General features: G+C 49.8%; 1 protein-coding gene across 7 annotated transcripts in view; it reads left to right on the top strand.

Annotated features, from left to right (window-relative positions):
- ATP11A (ATPase phospholipid transporting 11A) overlaps positions 1-23,494 on the top strand; it is a 2,308,865-nt gene that overhangs the window by 1,907,592 nt on the left and 377,779 nt on the right. The window lies entirely within an intron of this gene.

Genomic DNA, 23,494 nt, shown 5'->3' on the forward strand with positions numbered 1-23,494 from the left:
AAAAATCAGTATCAGTTTCGTTTCTGATCTGTCTTTCGTAGTAGTAACCAATCACTGATCTCTGCGTCATACTGACCACAGCCAATGACTGCCATCTCCCTAAGCCCCGCCTCTGGCAGCCATCTTCAGATTTTTACCGCAAGTTCAAGTGTTGGGATCCTCGTGCTATTGCTCTCGAGCTTTAGTGCTTTTTTCGCATTTTTTCATAGGAAAATGTTCTCTTTTTTTGGTCAAAAGAGCCTCAAGCTCCACCGTTTCTTTATCCGATCAACGGGGACCCGTGTCGGATTCTTCTACACCCCTCAAGGGTGAAGATTTCGTCGAGCCACGCTTTTGGAGCACTCCAGAAGTTTCTCAGGCCCATCTCGGACATGGCCCAGGAGAAGGGAAGCTCGACGCCCGGAAAGCTGTTCAGGGTCTGCCCTGGATGCCAGCTTCAGAATGTCTTTAAGGAGGACGAACACTCCCTTTGCCTCTACTGCCTGCATGAGGACAAGAGACACGTGGAGAAGGACTGTGCGTTTTGCGGCAATATGTCGGAGCGGACCATGAAGGACCGCCACCTGCGTCTCGCCAACTGGCTGGAAGGGAAGAGCCCGTCAGGCGAGAAAAAGAAGAAGTCCGAGCGGTCTTCTAAGACCTTTGAGGGCGCCCCGGCGACGGGGGCCCAACAGAAGGCCAAGCACCGCGAGTCCGCTGGCACCGGGAGCGCTGAACGGTCGGGCTCTAAGAGAGCCAGGCACGGTGCATCCTCCCCGGCGCCATCAACCACGAGCCAATGCTCTGGCTCGGGTAAGAGGAAGGCTGAGCACCCGGCGAAGCTCCTGGAGAGACCCCGGTCGAGCACGAAGGCCCCATCAGAGGGGGAGCGAGGCGGTGACCCTCCCCCCAAGGAGAAGGCGGTGAGCGCACCTAAGGTGGTGAAAGCCTTGATCCACCCTGCCAAGGCCTCTATCGAGACAGTCGCGGCGGCCCTGGCTCAGCCTGTGGAGGCTACACCAGTGGAGGTGAGCCCAGAGTCTCCCTGCCACCGCAGAGGGAGTCCTCTTTTGTGCCCATCGACAGGATCCCCGTGAAACCTCCGTCGGAGAAGAAAAAGGGAGGGCAGGGGGTCGTCGTGGATTCGGCCTCAACCTCTGAAGAGGAGCTGATCGAAGTCTTAAGCCACGGCGTTGGCGTGGAAGAAGACCAGCCCGTCGGGAGGGACCCCGACTTCGGAGACAACGATAACGTCGAGGGTGCCGACGAGGCTCCTGACCGCCAGTCGGAATCCCCCCGACCAGTGCCGCAAGACAACTCGGCGGCCATTTTGTTGGCTATACAGTCCTTATGCTCGGAGATAAGGACGAGATTGCCGCTACCACCAACGGAGGAACCGCTCCCGACGGGGGACCCGGAGCCAGGCCCTTCTGGGAGCCCTCCTCCTAAGAGAAGAAGGGTTCTTCCTCCACCTCCTTTTCAACCATCACGCCCTGCTCAGCCCTCTTCCCCGTCCACGACCCGTGGGGATGATACGGGGACGGACACGGCCGCGACGGGTACAGACGATGAGGTTTACGACGAGGATCTCCCGTCGTCACCTCCTCCCCGGGCTTCCCCGCCCAACGAGATTGGATCGTTTCATGCCATGATCGCCAGGGCATCCAAGCTGTTCCAGCTCTGCCCGGAAGAGAAGAAGGAAGGATCCTTTATCAACGGCGCGAGACCAAGAGGAAGACGGTCCTCGCTGTACCTCTACTGGAAGATATCTGAGATGAGGGTCTCGCCCTCCTCAAGAACCCATCCACAACGCCTGTGAGAAGGGATCGGCACGAGAAGAAGTACCGGGTCCCGGACGCGGCCCCCTTGTGCCTTCGGGCACAGCCGACCCCGGACTCGGTCGTCTCCGCAGCGGCCAGGAAGAAAGCGGGGGGGGGGGGCTTCGGCCTCTACGTCAACCTCCTTGCCGGACGGCGAGGGAAAGAAATTGGACACGATGGGACGCAGAGTCATCTCATCGGCAGCGACGACGATTAAGGCTGCCAACGCCTTGGCTATCGTAGCCCGCTACGACAGGGAGTTGTGGTACAAAATTGCCCCCCTGCTGGACTTCCTACCAGACGACAAGAGGGCGGAGGCCCTAGAGATCTTGCAGGAAGGAGAAGTGGCGTTGGACTACGCCATTACGATAGCGACGGACATCGCTGACACTGGGTTTCGCCAGTTGGGCAACGGCGTGTGCCTTAGACGGCGTGGATGGCTCAAGGCAACGGACTTCCGGCAGGACGTGCAGACCAGAGTCTTGGACATGCCGTTCGACGGGAGCAACCTGTTTGGGAAAACGGTGGACGATTCCCTACAAGCCATCAAGACGGACACGGAGACGGCCCGGGCTCTTGGTGTTCTCCATCAGCGACGGCCGCCCTTTCGGAGCGCCGGAGGCAAGCAGGGTGCCTCCAAAGGTTCCGGCGGTGGATTTTCCACCTATCGTCAAGCGGCCCGTTCGTCGTCACAGGAAGCCTACAGGGGACGAGGCAAGTCGGGCAGACCCCGCCGTCGTCGCCAGGGAGGACAAGGCGGCAAAGCCTCGTCGAAGCAGGACTGAACTGGCTGTGGGGTTGGGCCCCCACCGAAGCACCCCGGTGGGAGGCCGGCTGGCGAACTTCGTCAGCGCGTGGGAGTCCATCTCCACCGACCGTTGGGTGCTGGACGCCCTGGCCCATGGTCACGCGCTCGAGTTTCTAAAGAAGTGCCCGTACGTCCCCCCCGTGGCCAGGAAGGAACATCACGTCCCTCAACTTCTCTTGGAGGTAAAGGCGATGCTCAAGAAAGGCGCCATCGAGCTCGTCCCAAAGAGGCTTCGGGGCTCCGGAGTTTACTCAAGATACTTCCTCGTGAAGAAGAAGACAGGAGGATGGCGTCCCATCCTGGACCTACGACGACTGAACAAATTCATCAAGGCACAGAAGTTCCGGAGGATCACCCTCCAGCACATCCTGGGTCAGCTGGAGGAGGGCGATTTCCTATCGTCGTTGGATTTTGAGGATGCTTACTTCCATATCCCCATCCTAAAGGGACACCGAAAGTTTCTCAGATTCGTGGTCCAAGGGCGTCACTACCAGTTCAGAGCCCTTCCCTTCGGATTGAGGTCGGCACCCAGGGTGTTCACCAAGTGCCTTGCACCGGTGGCAGCGCGGCTGCGCCTGGAGGGGATCCACGTCTACCCCTACCTGGACGACTGGCTCATCCGAGCAAAGACAAGGTAACTCGCCGCGGAGCACACGGCGAGGACCGTCCAACTACTCACGGACCTGGGATTCTCCATAAACTACGCCAAGTCCCACCTGGTGCCCGCGCAAGACGCACTGTTTCTGGGAGCGAAACTCGACACAGTGGCGCTTCTGGCCTCTCCGTCGGAGGAAAGGACGAGGGCCATCTTGGGCAAGGTGCAGCGGATGCTGGTTGCGGACGCGGCCAGGATGAGGTCCATCAAATCCCTCCTCGGAATGATGTTTTCTTGCATTTATCTCATCCGCCTGTGCAGGCTTCGGATGCGACCATTACAGGAGTTCCTGGACGCTCGCTGGATTCAGACGGGCAGCTTCGAGGACAGGATCACACTCGAAGAGAGCTTCCGACGAGCGATCCGGTGGTGGGGCACCCGCGCACATCTGACAGCGGGCATGGACTTCCAGACCCCGGGCCACCAGGAGACAGTGACTACAGATGCCTCCCTGGAAGGGTGGGGAGCGCACACCGAAAATCTGCACGCGAGAGGCCTTTGGCTTCCGACGGAGAAGTCCCTCCATATCAACGTCCTGGAGCTCCGAGCAGTGTTTTGGGCCCTCAGGTCTTTTCTTCCATCCCTCAAGGGCAAGGTGGTGAGGATCTTCACCGACAACACCACCACCATGTTCTACATCAGGAAGCAGGGCGGTACCAGATCCCCAGCCCTGTCCAAGGAGGCGCAGGATCTGTGGCATTGGGCCGACGCCCAAGGGATGTTTCTGGTGCTGTTTCATCTGGCAGGAATAAAAAACACCATCGCCGACTCGCTCAGCAGAGAGCTGCGCTCGTGCCACGAGTGGGAACTACGACAGGATCTAGTGGACCGCCTCTTCCGAGGATGGGGCACTCCCCAGATCGATCTGTTCACGACGGCGACGAACTCCAAGTGCCGGAGGTTCGTCAGCAGGCTTCCCCAGCCGAGGAGCATGGGCGATGCTTTCTCGTTCCCCTGGGAGGGCCTGTTTCTATACGCGTTCCCTCCATTGCCATTGCTGATCCGGCTCATCAACCAGCTCAAGAGGTCACGGTGCAGGATGATCCTCGTCGCACCTGCGTGGCCGAGGCAGATATGGTTCCCGGACCTTCTGGACTTGTCAGCGTCCCCGTCAATCAAGCTGCCAGTGGACGAGGATCTTCTCTCCAGGGAAGGAGGCGCCATCCTCCATCACGACCCGAAATCGCTGAACTTGCAGGCCTGGCTCCTGCAGCGTTAGAGTTTGGAGGTTACGACATACCGGCCGACTGCAGAGAGGTTCTTGCAAAGGCCAGGGCGTCCTCAACTCTTAAATGCTACGGACACAAATGGAAGAGGTTCTCTGTCTGGTGCCTGTGCACAGAAGATTAACCCTCTATGGATTACGTTACGGCTCCTCAAGTACTGCCGTACCTACTGACGCTGGCCAAGGCTGGACTGGCGCACGCTTCCATCAAGATTCATCTTGCCGCGATCTCCCGATACACCAGAACCCTGGGACGGACGTCTTTGTGGTCTCATCGTCTGGTGAAAGAATTCATGAAGGGACTGTTCAGATTGTTCCCGCCGGTGAAGGCTCCGCCCCCGGCGTGGGAGCTCAACGTGGTGCTGACCAAGCTCATGGGAACCCCGTTCGAGCCTCTGCACTCAGCTCTGTTGAAGTTCTTGTCGTGGAAAACAGCGTTTCTTGTGGCCATTACCTCCGCACGACTAGTGGGAGAGATCCAGGCCCTTTCCTGCAAGCCCCCGTACTTGAATTTTCACGACACGAGGGTAGTGCTCAGGACGCACCCCTCCTTCATGCCCAAGGTGCCGTCGGACTTCCACCTCAACGAACCCTTGGTGTTGCCTGTTTTCTTCCCGTCGCCTTCGTCGCCGGCTGAAAGGGCTTTGCACTCGCTGGATGTGGCTAGAGCGCTGAAGTTCTACGTGGACCGCACGAAGAGTTTTCGGAAGACGTCACAACTTTTTGTGAATTTTGGAACTGTCAATCAGGGGAAGGCTCTCTCAAAGGCTTCCATTTCCAGATGGCTCTCCGGCTGTATCATGTACTTACTTACCTGTAACTGTTTTTCTCCGGCATGGGTCTGGCATGGATTCACATGCGAACCCTCCCGCCTACCCCTCTGCGGCTCTTCACTTGGTCATACTGCCACTTCACGTGCTACCAAATCTGAAGGTGGCTGCCAGAGGCGGGGCTTAGGGAGATGGCAGTCATTGGCTGTGGTCAGTATGACGCAGAGATCAGTGATTGGTTACTACTACGAAAGACAGATCAGAAACGAAACTGATACTGATTTTTCTTTACCGAGGATTCCCAGCCTGACGACGGGGAATATTCATGAGCATGTGAATCCATGCCAGACCCATGCCGGAGAACAACAGTTACAGATAAGTAACTTGTTCCTTTTGTCAAATTGGAAGGTTTTCCCAGCCACTTGAGATCATCAACTAAACCATCTTTTAAAACAATAACCTTCAGTCTTTGTTTGCAGATTTATGGTATGATCTTTCATTGTTTTTAAAAATCAAAGAATGAAAACTGGCTTGGACCTTGTTCCATTCTTGTCCTGAATTTAGTATGAGTTGTTGCCTGCTGAATGTACAAAAGGGTCACAGACTCCTGCATGGTTCTTAATATTAAAGTGAAAACGTTTGGAGAGAGGCCCTTTTATCACTTGTGCGTAAGCTCCAAATTAATTGAAAATTCACTCCCATTTTGAACTGTGCATATTATGTCTTTAATCTTCCATGTGCGTCAAACGTCTTGTTCTGCTGGCTTTCTCTGCTGTCCAGAAGTTTCACACATTATATTGCTCCTTGTCAAAGCTTAAATGCATTAAACCAAACCTTTGCTTCTAGGCTTGCCTGATTGTGTGCTATCAAGTCTACCAAAACCTAAGGGAAACCGCCGCTGCACATCAGGGTGGAATAAGATGGAATTATCATTGGACACATAGAATTTAAGCATTTTTATCCGGGCAACCACCATGGGAATATTTTTGTTATATAATTATAAGCCATGTAAGACCATGCTAGAATGCACAAAACGTGTGGGCAATGAGATCAAGCCAAAAGGACGAGTCAGGTGCATATGAACATTAAATAAACAATGTGTGCAATTAATAATATGAATACATTTTTAATTGATTTGTCATTGGAGCTTTAGCGAAGGAAAAAAGCGCTCCTTCAAAGATAATTTGCTTTTGTTTAAAAGGCATAACACTTTTACAAAAATGTTATATTTTGTTCCTTACCATTAAGGTTTCATCACCTACTGATTTGTGTCCACTTTGAAGTCACACCAGAGGAGGGGATGAGCAGTCTGCCGATCATTATAGTAGTAGAGTGGCAAAGTAAAATGTTGCAGCTCCTCCTATTTTCCACCAACAAGTGTGCCTACCCAGTAATCGTACTAGTACTACAAGTAGTACAACTACCAATAATAGAAGTTGCAACTTGTTCTGCTATTAGCAGCAGCAGTAGTACAGTTACTAGTGTTTTAGCAGTAGTACTACTAATGGCAGTGGTAGTAGTAATATCAATGGAAGTAGTACCAGCAATCGTAGTACCACCAGTAGAAGTAGTATTCTTACTACTATTGGTAGAAGCCCTGTAACTAGCAGAAGTAGTAGCACTAAGACTATCAATGTTTGTGTAAGGCAGCACAAGCAGAAATGTCCCACTTCTGAGTGCCTAAATCCAAACCGGTAGAGGTGTGATTGTTTGTTTTAGGGAAAGGTGGTGGTGTAATGGGGGAGGGAAGGAAAAAGACTCCATTCACAGCAATACTGCAGGTCACATTATTGGTTTCAAGATGTATCCATAGTGTAATCATTGAATAGGTGCTGGCAGGTAGCATTACACACTTAAGTTCCAGGCACCTCACTGTGTCCATATCTGGGCCCATCGCACAGGGGCAAAAGTGGAAGAACGTCAATGGGCCGGTAATATTGTGAATTGTTAGATCTTGATGCAGTGACGGCAGGTCTGTGGGTTGAACTCTGTATTTGACTGCCATTATGGAAAGAATGTCTTGAGCAAGGTCCTGAGTGTGGTCTAAAATGCATGGAGAGGGCAGCAGTTAGGCGTTTTATGAGAGAGTTCCATAGCTTTGGAAGAGAACATCTTCATTTCACTTCTGCTTATATTCATCATGGGTATGTACCACAAGCCTCTGACTGATGATCTAAGTGTTATATTGGGATTATCTCTCTTTAGCAGGGAAGGCACATGCAGGGCCATCTTTCCAACAGGATCTATGAATTGTACAGGTCATTGTAAGTATCATTCTGTAACTATTTGACAGCCAGTGGAGGGACTTGATGGCTGATGTGATGTGGTCTTGTCTTTTGAGACTTAGATGGGCTGTCTGATTCAGCAACAGTTGAAAAGACTTTGTCGTGGACTTGTGTAACCCAAGGTATACTAGGTTACAGTAGGCTATCTGGCAGAGTGCCAGGGCCCTGGCTAGGTTGCCCCGGGGATTGAACATCAAGCACTGGATTCCCTTTGAGCCAAAGGTGGTTGTTAGACATCCAGTCCTGCGTATTACCTGGGTAAAGCATGTTGTTTTTTCAAGTTGGTCTTGTCCCCGAGACAGATCCTAATTTGTGTGTTGACGGTTTATAGTTAGTATGGTAATGGGAAGACGGTGAAGAAACCATTGGCACCTAAATTCCCTAGGTGATGAGTTAGGAGATTAAGTGTCTCATTAGCCACCTGTGCCTCTCTCTGCCTTTGAGTAAGGAGGACAGCCAGTCCAGGGCCTTCCCTGAAATTCCCATGCTTGCTGAATAAGGTAGGATGTATTAGTCGCAGTGTCCTATGTCTCTGATAGTTGAAATGAGGCAACTACAGTGTTTCTGTCAGTAGATTTGATCATCTTCTCGCTGACAAGTGTTTATCTCCCCCTGGGGGGTCTGAATCATGATTGAATGGAACAGGGCCAGTGATTTGACTTTCTGTGACTATTCTCTCTAGCGTCTTTGTTTTCAATGGGTAGGTTGGAAATACACTGGAAGTCTGCCAAGACATTGATGTCTGCATTATTATTTGTAGGGTTAAGTGTGATCTAGACAATTTAAGTACTTTTTGCTGATGGTGACATTGCACAAAGTGGTGAGATGCTGCTAACTTCAAAAGAGCAGCATGCACCACTACCCCATCCCCGACCTCCAACAAGGACATAAATGACATCTGCAAACATTTCATTCCATTGTCAAGATACATCTGGCAGTCCCTCAGAAAACTACCCTTTGCCATTCTGTGGATATGCCCATCTCCCACTGATGATGGTTCAGATCATACTTTGCCATATCGCCTGCTGCTGAGATGGCATGAGCAACTTTGAGGGGACTGGAAGGGTAACCGATAGATACATCGGTGACTGACGGTGTGGAGCGTTACGTGAAAATGGGACCGCTCTGGGTACTGAGGGGGCAGGAGCCACTCCCTGACAGCATCCCCAGGAAATGTAAAAGAAGTGGAGGAACAGGCACCAAGACATTAAAGGGAAGAGCAGGACTAGTGTGGCTGGCACGGCACCAGGAGTTCAGGCTGCACGACTTGCCCCCCACCACCCCATCTGCTTGGTGGCTCCTTGGACCTTGTTGGACCCTGACAAGCGGGACCCCAATTGTAACTTCCCCCGACAGCCCAGCGGCAATAGTATAAAACTAAAAAGGGGGAGGGGGAGTCGCTACAGCCCACGGGGGTGCATTGCTCCCGCAAGCCTCCGGCAAACTAGGAATTGAAGCTGGTGCAGCAGCTGGGGACCCTGCTGGAGAGGGTGAGACACCGACGGAATCACAACCTGACGGCAAGACAGAAGTGGCCCACACCACTGCAAAGGGACAGTGCCAGCTGAACTGAGATAGCATTATTTGCATGGAGGGATTCCTGCAAACACTGGTGGAGGAGCCTAACACTGTGTAAACCAGGCAGGCAGGAGACAGTGGACATATGCCAGAAGGGGGGAAGAAGAAAACCCCTGCAAAACCAAGGCAGATGAAAATGGAGGCGTTTGCGAAACGAGACCAGAAGCGGGAGCTGGGCACTGCAGAATCGTGACAGGTGGAAAATAGCCCCAAGCCACTTACGGACGGCCCTGATGGCAGAATATTGGAGGTGATTGTTGCTCTATGGACATCCATGGAGACCCGCATCAGGGAGATAATATGCAATGTCAGAGACCGGAGACAAGATGTGCTCAATCTAGCTGGCAGAGTAGGAGAGACTGAGGTGAAAGTGGAAGAGGTCTCAACCACCATGAAATGCTACAAGGGACGGTCCAAGAGTTAACCGTACAGGTACGGATGCTGCGAGATCGAGCAGAAAATGCTGAAGGGAGCACAAAGAAGCAACATCTGGATCTTGGGGTTACTTGAAGGAAAGGAGGCCAGGAACCCCACCACATATGTCGAAAACCTGCTGTTCCAAGAGATCGGTCCAGGTGCGCTATCACAAGGGTTCACAGTGGAAAGGGCCCACATGGCATTGGTGCGGTAACAACCCCTCCCCGCTGGAGCCCCACCCCATTATAACCATGATATTGAACTTTAGGCACACAGAGAAGATGTTGGCTTTCTCCAGAGAAGGAGGTAGGATTCAACCTTGGTCTGCATCACTGGTGATCTATCCAGACTACACTTTACAGGTCCAGAGACAGAGAGGTCAGTTTGTTCCGACGAAAGAAAGCCTGCTAAAACAGGGCATAAAATATATGCTTATATATCCGGCAAAGTTAAAGGTAATGCATAAATGACGGGCACTGTTTTTTGACACACCTGAAGAAGTGAATGCATGGATGGATGCCAATGAGATGAAACCGATGGAAGCGAACGACGGCAACTGAAGACTTGGCAAGTGATGGTCAACAGACATATGCAAGGTTTGTGCTGCACGGACACTTGAGGATGCTACAGTTAAGGGACTGGTGTGGATCACAGATTTGGTGGGTTGAGTATCCTCTTTCTGGCCCTACCAGTTAAGGGCCGGTGGTTGGGAGGAGCCGACCAGTGTGTTGCACCTTCTTCTTTAATTCTACTAGCAGGGTTTTCCTTTACTAATTTGTATAGGGAATTCCTGGTACCAAGCAGCCAACTTCCAGGAGGGTGGGGGGGAATAAAAGGGGGGAATAAATGGTGGTTACGCCTCCACAGACGGGTTCTGATGGGCAGTTAATTTTGGTTGAAGTTGAGGGCAGTTAGTTTGGGTTACAACACCGCTTGGTTCAATGAGGTGGTAGACACCGGAAGCTAACTGAGGGGTGGAAAAGCGGGAGGTGGGCAGGCGGAGTCCTGAATGCCCATTGCAAGGCAGGGAAGGGGGAAGACACTGGGAAAATGGCGGAAGTACTAAACATTTCCTCCTTGAATGTCAGGGGGCTGAATAATTAAGTCAAGAGGGTCAGGGTAGCAACGTACATATGTAGGAAAGGAGTCAAAATAGCGCTATTGCAGGAAACGCACCTCACAGCTGGCAAACAGACCCAGGTCCTGTGAAAGTGGGGGTCGGGGGGTTTGGGTTGGTTTTTCCAACTATGCAAGTGGGGCCCTTACCTGGGTTGCCCCTGGGGTGCCTTTTCAGGAGGTGGGAGTCCACGTGGATTAGGAGGGGCAGATGGTTCTACTTTGTGGGTTTTTGGAAATTAAGTCTGCTTAATAAACGCATACACCCCCAACCAAGACGCTTCCACTTTTTTCTGCTCCCTGTATGCACTGTTGGCCCCCTATAGTGGGATGACATGGATCTGGGGGAGGATTTTAATTGTACACTGGACCCAACATTAGGTAGATCAGACAGTAAATAGAAGTTACCATCGCCACCGACCAAGGTCTTGGTGATGCTGATGAGAGAGCTGGAATTGGAGGAAATTTGGATGTGGCATAGGATATAGACCTGTATAGATTATTTTATCACAGGGACAGATCACCTTGGGGAGTTTGTAGAAGCCTCCTATGAAGGTTGAACTCTTTCGGACCATTCGCCCTTAATCATAGAGTGGGTGCTCAGTGACTGGCCTGCTTCGATATCCACCTGGAGGCTACGGGCAGAGACGGGCCCTTCTGGGAAGACATAGCACAACATATCGAGGACTATTTCGACAACAACGAGGAATTGTGGATTGCCAAGGTACTTTATGGGATGCCGTTAAGGTAATGATAAGAGGAGCCGCCATAGCCAAAGCTGGGGGTGTTCAAAGGATATTACCCAAATTGTTCGGAAAAAATGTGAACGCGTGGTAGATTTGACTGAATTCGGTCACTACCATTAGTTAGAATTTTTTGGGACAATTTATGTCAGAAAATACTGAACATGAGGAGCGGGGCTGACCCCCACTCTCCATGTTCAATATCTGCAGCCTCAGGGAGTGCGGGGGTGTCTCCCTCATCCTCAACAATGGAGGCAGGGGACAAAAAATGTCTCAGGCCCCCATTTTCAATGTATGGTCAAAACAGGGGGCCGTGCAGCTAGAAAAGAAGCTGGTGGCTACTGAAGCGGAAATCAAGTGGGTGATCAGTGTGGTCTCGCTGGGAAGGAGGTCAGGAGTAGTCCTCACCGGATTTAAGCAGGAATGTCTGGATCTTTGGGAAAGATTGGGAAGGTCTAGTTTTGCAAAACTCGAGAGGCGATTACCGAAATAGAGGACTAGTGTCGGGAACTGTGGCGGTCACAGGGGGAAATTAACAAGGTCTTTGAGGTTTCGACCGGAATTTGTGAGGGAGACGTGGCTACCAAGACGCGGGAGATCACCGAAACCCTGTCTGCGATGGGTCTGCCCACACCGAGTTCAGAAAATGCAGGGGACTTGGGTGCGCCGCTCACAATAGAAGAACTGCGGACAGTGATGGTTGAATTGCCCACAGGGAAGAAGCTTGCAGCGATGGCTTGCCGGCGGAATTTTATAAGGAGTATATTGAGGGGATAGCCCCAAGGCTGTTCCGCAGCTTTGAGGAGGTGTATGAGGTTGGTAGACTTACCCCAGAGCATGGAGGAATCCATAATGGTTCCGATATTGAAACCTGGAATAGCTGGAATCTATTGCGAGTCGTATCGCCCGATATCCCTAATAAACCAGGATAGCAAGATTCTCCCTGTGATACTAGCAGAAAGGCTGAAGAGAGTAATAGGGACGCTGATCCATCTGGAGCAGACTGGGTATGTTCCAGGAAGGGCCATGTCTGAAAATGTGAGACAAATGCATGCAATTATTGACGAGACTCAGGAATGGTTAGAAGGGTGCACAGTGGTCTCGCTGGAGTCATCAAAGAGTTTGTGTCCGTTCGGTGGGAGTGGATGGTCACCTCACTAGGAAGCTTCGGAATAGGAGAGTGGTTCATGAGGTGGGTCAGAATTCTTTACTCTAGGCAGGTTGTGCGGGTAAAAACCAGCAGGCAGGTGTCGGAGCACTTCCCTGTACGGAGGGGCACGAAACGGGGTTGCCCGCTGTCCCCCATACTGTATATTATGGCTCTGGAGCCTCTAGCGGTGTTCCTGAGGAGGTAATTCAGGTATACAGGGCTTCCTGGTCCATGGCAAGCATCTTGTGATTTCGTTATATGTAGACGATATCTTATCGTATATACGGAGCCCAGAAGACCATCTGGCTTCCTATGTAGAGGTACTAAATAATTTTGCAGCATTATCGGGCATAACAGTCAGCAAGACGAAGTCTTCCATATTTCCGCTGACAGGTTGTATTGGAATAGAGGAATCAGGACTTCACGCCCCTGGGCTGCAGTGGAGAGTCACAACTTTGACACCTGAGAGTGGATTTTTACCACAATGCAGCGGAGACCCATCAGCAAAATACACTGAGTTAGAGTCGGACTGCGGAACTCCATCAAGTTTTGGGAAAAGTTACCCCTTTCGGTAATGGGCAGGATTGCGTTGCTGAAAATGGTTGCCCTCTCCCACTTACTATACCATTTTGTAAATGTTCCATACCTTATACCGAAGTCCTTCTTTAGAGAACTGCACTCGCTGATGAGGAGCTTCACATGGGGATCGCGAAGGTGAAGAGTGGCCCAGGACATCCTACGTAGGGACTATGCAGAGGGAGGTGTGCGTCTCCCACATTTCGAGTTATACTACCTGGTGGGACAGCTACAGCACGCGGCGGGAAGGATGGCAGACATAGAAACAGTGGAACATAGACTATGGAGTGAGTCAATGACCCCTTACCTACTGCGGGAAGTATTATGGTTGGAAGGAGAGAAATTTGAGGATCCTCCTCGCCTCTTGCTGCTGGAAGGGAAGATCTGGGCCAGAACCAGAGCTCTGCTGTGAATGAGAGAACCATACTACACCCCCACACCACCACATACCCTTGGCGGCAATATGTGGAGGGTATATAGTGCAGACTTGGCGCAGATTAGGTCGTCAGAGGCGCTCTTGGATTTCAGGGGATTGGAAGATGAGCATTGTATTCAGAGGGGGCAGTTACTGACATACTCTAGAATATTAAACGAGACAAGGAAGAGATGGCCGGTTTTCCTGGTCAACTAGAGGAGGACGGCATACTTGGGTTGTTGCATGCAGTGTGGGAAGGAGGAGATGGAATATCTAGGTTGTACCAGGGGCTACTGGAGGCAATGCCAAGGAGAAGAGCAAGTGGGAGTCAGGTAGGTAGGGAGCTCACAGATTCGGAATGGGCCAGAGCGCTGCTGTATCCCAAAAAAGTCTTGAGGAACGCTAGGCTGAAGCTGACCCAGTTATATGTACTAAATACAGCACATTTGACGCAGCTTCGTTTATCACAATCCCCAGGTTCAGAGGAGAAATGGTGTCCACGGTGCAAAGGGCGGGGGTGATTCATATGTTCTGGACATGTCCTGTGATCCAAGGTGTCAGGGTCTCAACCTTGCGCCGAGGTAGCACGTACACCTGCCTCCTCGTTGGGTCTTGGTGCCTGGCTTGGTAATAAACTCAGGCTTCCGTAACCCGCCGGGGAAAGAGGGTTAGGGTCCGCTGGATTGGATAGGTAGGGGGAAATTAGGGTAACCGGAAAAAAGGGAATGGTAATGGGTAGGTAAAGGGGGTTTTAGGAAAGGTCCGTCTTGCTGTCCCTTTGTGGGGTTCCTGAGATCGGTGGTACTCTGCCCTTACACTCACTCTTACACTCAGCAAGCTATAACCTCAGAGACCTGTTGGGTCTCACGCTACACATAATGATGATAGATGCACAGATTACATTACTTTTGTGGAAGCGTTCCTATCACGCTCCTTGGGTTGTTCACAGACTCAACCCTCTGTTCTCCCACACAGACACCCCTGGAACAAATATTACCAAGCACTGTAATGGAATAACCCAAAAGACACTTAGCTTTGTGTGACGATGCTGAGAGGTATGCGAGCTGTGCCCCAGTTCTTGCCGTAGCGCTACGGCGCGATACAAGTTCTTTCTGTATACTACAGCAGAGCGCCGCTACAAGAAAACCAAAAACAGGTGAGTTTAATGTCAACAACCGTGTTTCCTCACACTGCACAATCACACATTCATTCGTTCCGTGCTGAGTTAGACAGGCCGTGTTGCTTCACACGAACTAATTGGCACCGGGTAAGTGATCCGCTAAGACGGACTTTAGAATCCCTCCCAGTGTTGTCGAGGCTTCCCCCCACTTCCGACGTGTGCACACAACGTCGGATCCCAATCGGCGTGTTCCAGACACACGCCGAAAGTATCAGCTGTTCTCTGCAAGCGTTCCCTTGGCGGTCGCTTGTTCGCATTAGTTTTGCCCATAAAAGTAATGCACTTATCTGTCATGGTGCGCGGGGCCTGCAGTGTTCACAGGCGGGGTGTGGCCCCACGGGTCGCTGCCTGCAGGAGCCCTCTATCCGTACATCTTCTCAGGTCCATTTCCTTTAGTACAAGCAGGGATCCTTGCGCGCGTTGTGCGCATGTGCTGATCCTCAGGCGTTGTCCCGAAGTAGTTCTTTTGCTCGCGAAGGCGCGAGCATGCTGGGAATTGAAGTCTTTCTTGGTCCTGATGCCGAATGCTGCATTCTGCTGCCTCCAGGCCTGCACTCTACAATAAGGACACAACAAAGTCCTAAAATACAGATGCTTGGACCACAGCCTGTCTTTCCCTAGTCCAGGCTGTTGCCCTTTGTGCGTGGTGTGCACCAAATGCCCCAAACCTGCATTAGTCACAGTAGAAACCCTGACACAAGGATTCTGACTGGAACTGGAACAAAGATCATGGGCGGACAGAGAACAACATATAAGTGGACGCCGGTGGCATGCCTGTTGGGAGTGTTTATGCACCCCAAAGGGGGCTAAACCCGCATATAGAATGATTGATCTGGACTGGGTTTTGGCAAAAAGAAAGATTGCCATGGTGTGGAAGTCGCCTGATGGGCCGCACATTGACAGATAGTGGTAGGATTTACGGCGCTGGTCGGTGGCAGATGCTGCATTTTGTTATGAGGCCCTGTGAGTAGGGGGGACAGAAAGCTACAAAAATGTGAAGGCCTGGAACGCCTTAGTGCAATGGTGGTTTACTTGACCAGATGACAAACCCCCCCTGAGCCCCTGGTGGGGGTGTGGCAGGATGGAGAAAAGGGGAGGCTCCGAAGCAGGGCACTGGGTGGGTAGATATTTCGAAATACCAGGTGGGTCAGTGGTGACCTTTGGTGGATTTCCACGGACTACAAAACGTGGGTTTTGGGGTTTTCCTTTTTTGTTTTTAGTTCGATTTGGGGGGTGTTGGTGATTTAGGAAAGGGAGGGAGGTTGCACAGGGCACAATATGACCTTTGAGCTGAAATGTGTCCTATGCTGTAATAAGTGTGAGAACCTCTAATTTGAAAATCAATAAAAAAGATTTCAAGAGAAAAAAAAGGTAGTTTCGAGTACAAACAGAAATCACTTTTTCTACGGAGGCCTGTCAGTGGAATCCATCTTGGCTGGTGCACGATTAAGAAACATATATAGAAATGTCACTCCATTTTTTTATTTGCTGCATTGGCAAGAAAAGTAGAGTAGACCTTGTGCAAATGTGATATTTTGGGGAGTGCGTCCACTGATGATGCTCTTTTGCTTATGCTAAACAGCAAGGTCAGCCTCAAAGCCCAGTTATATTAAAGGAGCATACCCCTCCACGAGTAACATGCTTATCTTCTAATGAAGCAAATAACATAGAGTTACTAGGGTAGAACAAAGCACAATGTATTAAACAAACACCTTCACTTTTGAGATGTTTCACTGATGTCATGGACATTTCCAGCATATTCTTGTATTCCACTATGCAATCATAAACACACTTATAAGCATGATTCAACGGGGTTGAGGTGGTCCAAGGAACTTTTTGAAATTCCTAGATAAACTCTACTGTGTTTTCAAAGTGTCTCCCACAGCGCTGTTGGTGGGTGAATGACCCCGTAGTACAAATTTTATCTATTCTGGTAAAGTAAGAGCTGGCAACTGTTGGAAACCAAAGGGTGTGTCACCTACTAGTCCCCGGGATCTCTCTCTCAGGTGGCCAGGGCATGTCCATTGCCTTTGGATCCAGACCCTGGGGGTGGACCGGTGCAGAAGGATCACCTGGGTGAGGGGTCTTCTGGGAGTCGGGGTGAGGTTGACCGTTGGTGAGACGCAGTATTCCCCTCTTTCTCGTACCCATGACCCCTCCTGTTTCATAGGATTCTCTGATGTCCCAACTTCCCCTCCCCTTTTCTATACAAACACTGGGCTAAGGAAGAGGGCAACTGAGAGTAACACGGCTAACTCTTACACATCTCAGTGCACATGTCCCACTAATCGGGTTAGGAAAAGTCAAGCACTTTAATCACATACATCTGATACCCATTAGCTCTCCCCACACGCATAAAAGGCGGACCATAGAGACACACTCAGAGCAAGGTGGAACATAAGAAGCAGCAGAATTTCTGGGGCAAAGGCAATCCTACTGGAGCATAGCGACGGATCGAGGGATGAGAACCAAGGGTAAAGGAACCCAGGAGTTCCCTGCAGGAGGTTGTTGCTTCCAAAGAATCCAAATTCCAGACAAGAAGACTGCATTGTGTTTCAAAGGTGCCTGTGACCCTCTCGGGTGAACGACAGAGTTAGGAGTCGAGGCCAAGGCTGTGGTATTAACCTTGACTCATGAAATAAAAGGCAAACATAAGAAAGGAATGCACACAGCCGGTCAGTTGGCGAGCGACATTAAAGACCTCTGTGTTAAGGGAAGACTGAAGTTGCAACAGTATATCGCACAATTGAAGGCTGCATGCGTGTGGATGAGACGCGAAGAAAGGCAGACCTGTGGTGAACTTTAAATAACCAATAACTGTTAAGCCTGTGATACAGAGCAGCAGAGTGGTCCAGCGAATAGAAGTAGCCCGCTCTAAAGTCTCTGCAAAAGGTGAAATGTTCTTGTTATAAACCACGAAGTGAATGAACCTTAAAAAATGTGATGATCAAGATTGACCCCGGCAAAAGGGGGAAGTAGAAAGTGAATAATGAACTCTTGTGCTTATGAAATTGAACTAAACAGACCAAGAAACACTGGGGCAAATAATACAAGAATGCGAGTTAAAGGGAAAGTCGAAGTGGTCCTGTGTAGGTCTGTAGTAAAAGCTTTTGACATCAGCAAAAGGTCATAGCCTGACTGAGGGAGACCAGAAGGGAAGTGTGATAAGTTAGGGGAAGGGAACCCCTAACGAATGTGAGTAAAGCTTGGGGAAGGGATCCCCTACCTGTGCTGCGAGTGTGAGGTCCGAGGCAGACCTACGTGAACGTTTGGTTATGATATGATAATTTATTTGTATTGCGCTCGTACACAAGTGTTTCAGAGCAAGACATGGCAAGGGAGGGGAACAAGGGAGAACAAAACAATCATCTTACTAGGCCCTGTGACATTGAGAACGCACAAGTGCATGGGAATGTGAAAAAAGTGCATGGAAGGGGGAGAATGGAAAGTGTGGAGCAGAGGAGAACAGATAAATAATAAATAATAGAGGCAATAAACAGTGGTATTGCAGCCAGCAAGTGGCAAGTTCTGTGTTTACGGCAGCAGACTGGCTAAGTCTGATAAGTGCAGAAAAGAAGAAAATGAGGGGGGTGGGGGACTGTATGGGTACAGATACAGTCCCCAGTGCGAGGGGTGGCCAGGAGGCAGTGCAGGGTGGCAGGGTGAGCAGGTTCTTGGGCCGAGGGGACAGAGGGTGGCCAGGTGCCAGAGAGAACAGCAGATCAGCAGGGGAGAGGGGGAGCGAAGGCGGAAGAAAGAGGTAGGTCTTCAGGAGCTTCCGCTGATGGTTCTTGTTTTAGAGTGGTTGAACTGTGAACCCTTTTTGTTGAACTGTGAAAGAACTTTTGAAACGCTGGAAAGGTGACTTTGATGTGGAAGGCCAGACAGCCTCAATCCACATTTTCTTTTTTTTTTAGAACATATTTTTATTGTTTTGTCGTTTACGATCAGCGTTAAATCATTCCAGATAACACATGGCCCAACATGGCCATTCAGAGAACTCTCTTGTTTGGTTCTTGTTTTAGAGTGGTTGAACTGTGAACCCTTTTTGTTGAACTGTGAAAGAACTTTTGAAACGCTGGAAAGGTGACTTTGCTGTGGAAGGCCAGACAGCCTCAATCCACATTTTCTTTTTTTTTTAGAACATATTTTTATTGTTTTGTCGTTTACGATCAGCGTTAAATCATTCCAGATAACACATGGCCCAACATGGCCATTCAGAGAACTCTCACTAATACAAAAGAAAATAGGGTCTTAAGATGCCCATTACACATTTCGCAATATGTCTCTTTGGGTTTCGTCTGCGCCCCACACATACCTCTTTGTGAACATTGAGATGGCTACTGTGCCTCTTCCCACTTGTTCCAGATCTTATCAGCTTTCCTAGGACATCCCTAGCCGTGTATACTCTTCGTTCCATTGCAATACATATGTCTACATCCGTGACCCATTGTACATATTGTGGAGTCGTTTCAGAACCCTTCAGTTTTGCAATGTTCCTTTTAATTAAGGCAGTGGTTGTTGACAAGAACAGTTTCTCGTATCTGGATAAATCTCCCTCCTCCTCCACCTCAAGTATCAGTTTGGGATCCCTGTGTATTGTTTGCCCTAGAACTCGTGAGAGCTCATTGCAGCATTGCTGCCAGTATTGTTGAATGCAATCACATTCCCACAGTATATGTAGGAAGGTTCCTTCTTACCTTTTGCAGCGTAGACAGTACAGGTCTGTCGCCTTCCCCCATTGGTACAATGCCACTCTTGGATAGTATATCCTATGCAGAATTTTGAACAGTATGAGTCGGAGCCTGGCCGAAATGGCTACCTCATGGAGAAACATGAGCGCCGTTGTCCAGTCTTCCGCTTGTATAGCTCCGATATCCCTCTCCCATTTGGACTTCAGGCTGGTTAGCTCAGCGGTGGCAAAGGAGGTTATTACGTTGTACATGATAGATGTGGTTTTAGTGTCAATTTTTGCCTGCACTATATTCCTTTCAAGAGGGGTGCTTTCGGCCATATTTTCTATTTCTGGGAGGTGTGCCAGGTATTGCATGTTACATCTGTGTGTAGTGGTATTGCTCATTTGTTGGAAGGTGAAAGTGGGATTCTAGAGCTTCGAAGGGCACTAGTTTGCCATAAACTATATTTATGTTAGGCAGAATCCTGTGAAGTTCGCTTCGGGAGCACTACAGAAGATTAAGACTACAGGTATATGCAATAAATCCCCTTTGCTATCAGTCTGTACCACAAAGATTTAGTTGGTAGCTGTGGGTTAACAGTTAGACTTATCTCAAGAGGGATATGAGCAGTATTCAGGGTTTACACAATAGGACTACAATACTATGGAACAAGGAAACACTGACCAAAGTTTTGTATCAAAAAGAATATATATATTTATTTTGCACACTTCTAGTTCAACACATCATTCACAATTATTAAAGCAATTTAAAATAGTCAAGAAAAGTATACACAACTCCCTATTCAAATTGTAGACAAGTTTGAGCCAGAGTGAAAACTGAGCAAAATGGCACAGTGTAAACTAAGCAGAAATGGCACTCTAACAATTTCTTGAAAGGGAGGGAAAGCACAAATTATACCGAGTTAACCTCTTAAACACTCTAGCAACACTTCCCAAGTGGATTGTGTGCAAGTTAGACAAGGTAGCACTTTAGCAATAGTCATAAATAGGTGAAAACCGAGCAAAATGGGACTTCAACAATACTTAAGAGGGAGGGAAGAGTGGTTATAAGGGTTCTTGGTGCACCAACACAGTTGAGAGTGAAAAGCAATCTAGTGAAGGCAGTTGTAACAGATTTAGCCAAAGTCAATAGGCCTGTGCCAGAGTTAGTGGTACAGAGCAATGTGCCCAGGATCAAAGTGTTCTAGTAGCTGCAGTCAAGTCTTTGGTTTAACAATTCAAAAGGAGGGTGCAGAAGGTAAAAGATAATGTTAGTTGATAGGGGCAGCCAACCCAGGAGGTAGGTAAAGGTTTTTAAACACCTTTAGCAGTACCCCGCGAAATGGGAAGCCTGGTGAAAAAATGTACCTGAAAAAGTGGAAGCGGCTCCTGCAGTGGCAGTGGTTCCTGGCAGTTCCTGCAGTTCGTGTTGTCCAGCAGAGGAAGAGAGGCTCTCGCCGTGGAGGAAGGTTTGAGTTACTGCACTGCCCAGGAAAGAAGCCAGCCGTGGTGAAGCCGAAACGGATTAAAAGGTACGCTCCTTTAAATTGCAGTTGTGGTGGACGGGTGCCTGGCTATCCGGTCTCTGAGTGCAGGGCACTGGCGATTCGACCAAGGCAGGTCCTGGAAGGCGATTGTCGTACTGGTTGGCCCCACCAGCTCAAGGGAAGAAGGCTCTTGCAGATGAAGATCTTCTCTCGTCGTGTGGATAAAAGTGTGAGACGCTGCAGCAGGGCTTCACCGGTGGCTCAGTTGTTGCAGATGTCTTTGGCTTCTCTCCTCTTCGGCTTCTTAGTTCCAGTGGCGAGGTCCTGTCCTCCAGTCCTCAGGACCCTGCTTTTATGCAGCAAGACCCCCATTCATACAGCCTAGCTGTCACTCATACAGTGGGGTGGCTCTCCCAGCAGGAGAACCCCCGAGCCTATCAGGGCAGAGTGCGACTTGGGTTGCGTAGGCAACCCTGTCCAGGGTGCCTATTCCCCGTCCGACAAATCCTGTCTACCCCAGACTCTGGCGCCGAGAGGAGGGCTTCTGTGCAGCAGCCTGCCAAAAGGACGAACAAAGGGTCCCAACCTGAGTTAGGACTATAGAGAAAGACACGAGAAAGAAATTAAATCAAAGTTCTGGCAATAAAAACCTACCGGAGGAAAGTTAATATTAAAATAAACCGGCGGTATGTTAGAGGCTGTCAGTAAAAGTGGTAGCCTCGAACAATGCGAAAAATCCCATAGGAAAATATTTGCGGTCGAATATTTATGGTAGAAACCACAAGCCGGAAACTTTTGAGAGAGGGACTTTACCGTACCCCCTTGAAAATGAACACTAGGGAAAAACTATTAACCCTTTCCAGTAATTCCATATTAAGGTGGGTTGTACTGGTTTTGTTCATAAGGATTGACTAGTAAAGTCAATGGGGACTTCACATGCCCTGGTAGACAGTAGTCAGTCCCAGGGTATGGAGTCTATGTTTGGGGGTCGCTACGACACCCCTGTGGTACAGCACAGAGGGTGCCTTGTACCACACATGTAAAAAGATGAATCCTATTAGTGTGAGAAAAACCCCATAGACCACAAGCACACAAGATAGCCTAAAACACACACTAGCAATCTGTCTTAAGAGTGGGAAAAAAAGCGTCTCGCTCTTAGCAGGAGAAAAAAATAAACCCCTCAAATCCAGCAAAGCTGCCGGGGAACTCTATAGGTAAGGGAAATTAGCCATAGAAGAGAATTCTCCCTAACAATTTGTGTTTCTTTCCAGATCAGGGAAGTATGTGACAGCATGGTCTGGGGAGTTAAGTGGTGCGTTGACCTATAGAGTTGTTAGATCTGTGGCCTGTTGTGTCTCCCGATATTCTCTATTCTGATGTGTGGCAGCATTCCATCTCCATGTAGTATATTGTTGACCACGGCCATTTGACTAGCCCAGTAATAGGACTGTATACGTGGAAGTCCAATACCCCCTTCCCATATGGAGCGTTGGAAGGTGCTCAGCGCGATGCGTGAGCGGCCCCCACGCCACAGAAGTTTTCTAAGTGCGCTATCAATCTTTTAAAATTTGCTCGGTGGGATGTGTAGCAGGGCGTTTTGTAGAATGTACAGGAAGCGTGGAAGAGCCAGCATTTTGAATAGGGCCGCCCTGCCAAGTAGGGTCAATGGGAGAGCGACCCAGTGGCGGACGTCCTCTGTGAATCTAGCGGTGATTGAGTGTAGGTTGTTAACCAGGTAATCGTTCAGGTCATTGGTGATTTGTATGCCGAGGTATTTGAACTGACCCGTTGCAATTTGGAACGGGTAGTTTTCAAGTCCCAGCAGGCTTATGTTACCAACTGGGGGATAAGATTGATTTGGACCAGTTTACACATAGCCCGCTAAAGGCTCCGTATCAGTTTGGTAGGCTTGTTATCGTGGGATCTGAGTTATGCCGGTCTTGAGGGTAAATTAGCAGATCTGCATACAGGGACACTCTATCCTTCTGTCCGTCTGCCCAGCGGAAGCTGCTCCATGCCGGCGATGCTCTCAGCAGCACAGCCAATGGTTCAATGGCTAGCGCAAAGATCATGGCCATCAGGGGGCACCTTTGCCTGGTACCCTTTCCCAGTATGAAGGGTCTAGAGGGCCATCCGTTTACCCTCATTTGTGCCTCGGGGGATTCGTACAGGAGTTGCACCCAGCTGATGTAGTGGGAACCAAACCCCATACGTCGCATTATGTCCCAGATTGCCTCCCAGTACACGGAATCAAAAGCTTTTTCAAAGTCTACAGCCAGCAGAGCTAGGGGACTTTATATATTGTGAGCTTTATCTATCGCTGTGTGGAGTCTGCGTATGTTCATGCGTGTGGATCACTGTGGCATGAATCCGCACTGGTCAGGGTGTATTAGTGTCGATATCACTTGTTGTAGCCGGTTAGCGAGTACCTTCGCCAGTATCTTGGTCTCACTGTTGATAAGGGAGATCGGTCTAGATGAGCTGCAGCGGTCAGGGTGCTTGTCTGCTTTGGGGATCACTATTATCTTTGCTTTTAGCAGGTCTGTTGGCAGGCAGCCCTGTTTCCTAGACTGCTGGAACATTTGCAACAAGTAAGGGGCAATCAGGTTTGATCC

Source organism: Ambystoma mexicanum, chromosome 7p (genome assembly GCF_040938575.1).
Source record: "Ambystoma mexicanum isolate Mex_15411 chromosome 7p, UKY_AmexF1_1, whole genome shotgun sequence".
Taxonomy (NCBI): Eukaryota; Metazoa; Chordata; class Amphibia; order Caudata; family Ambystomatidae; genus Ambystoma; species Ambystoma mexicanum.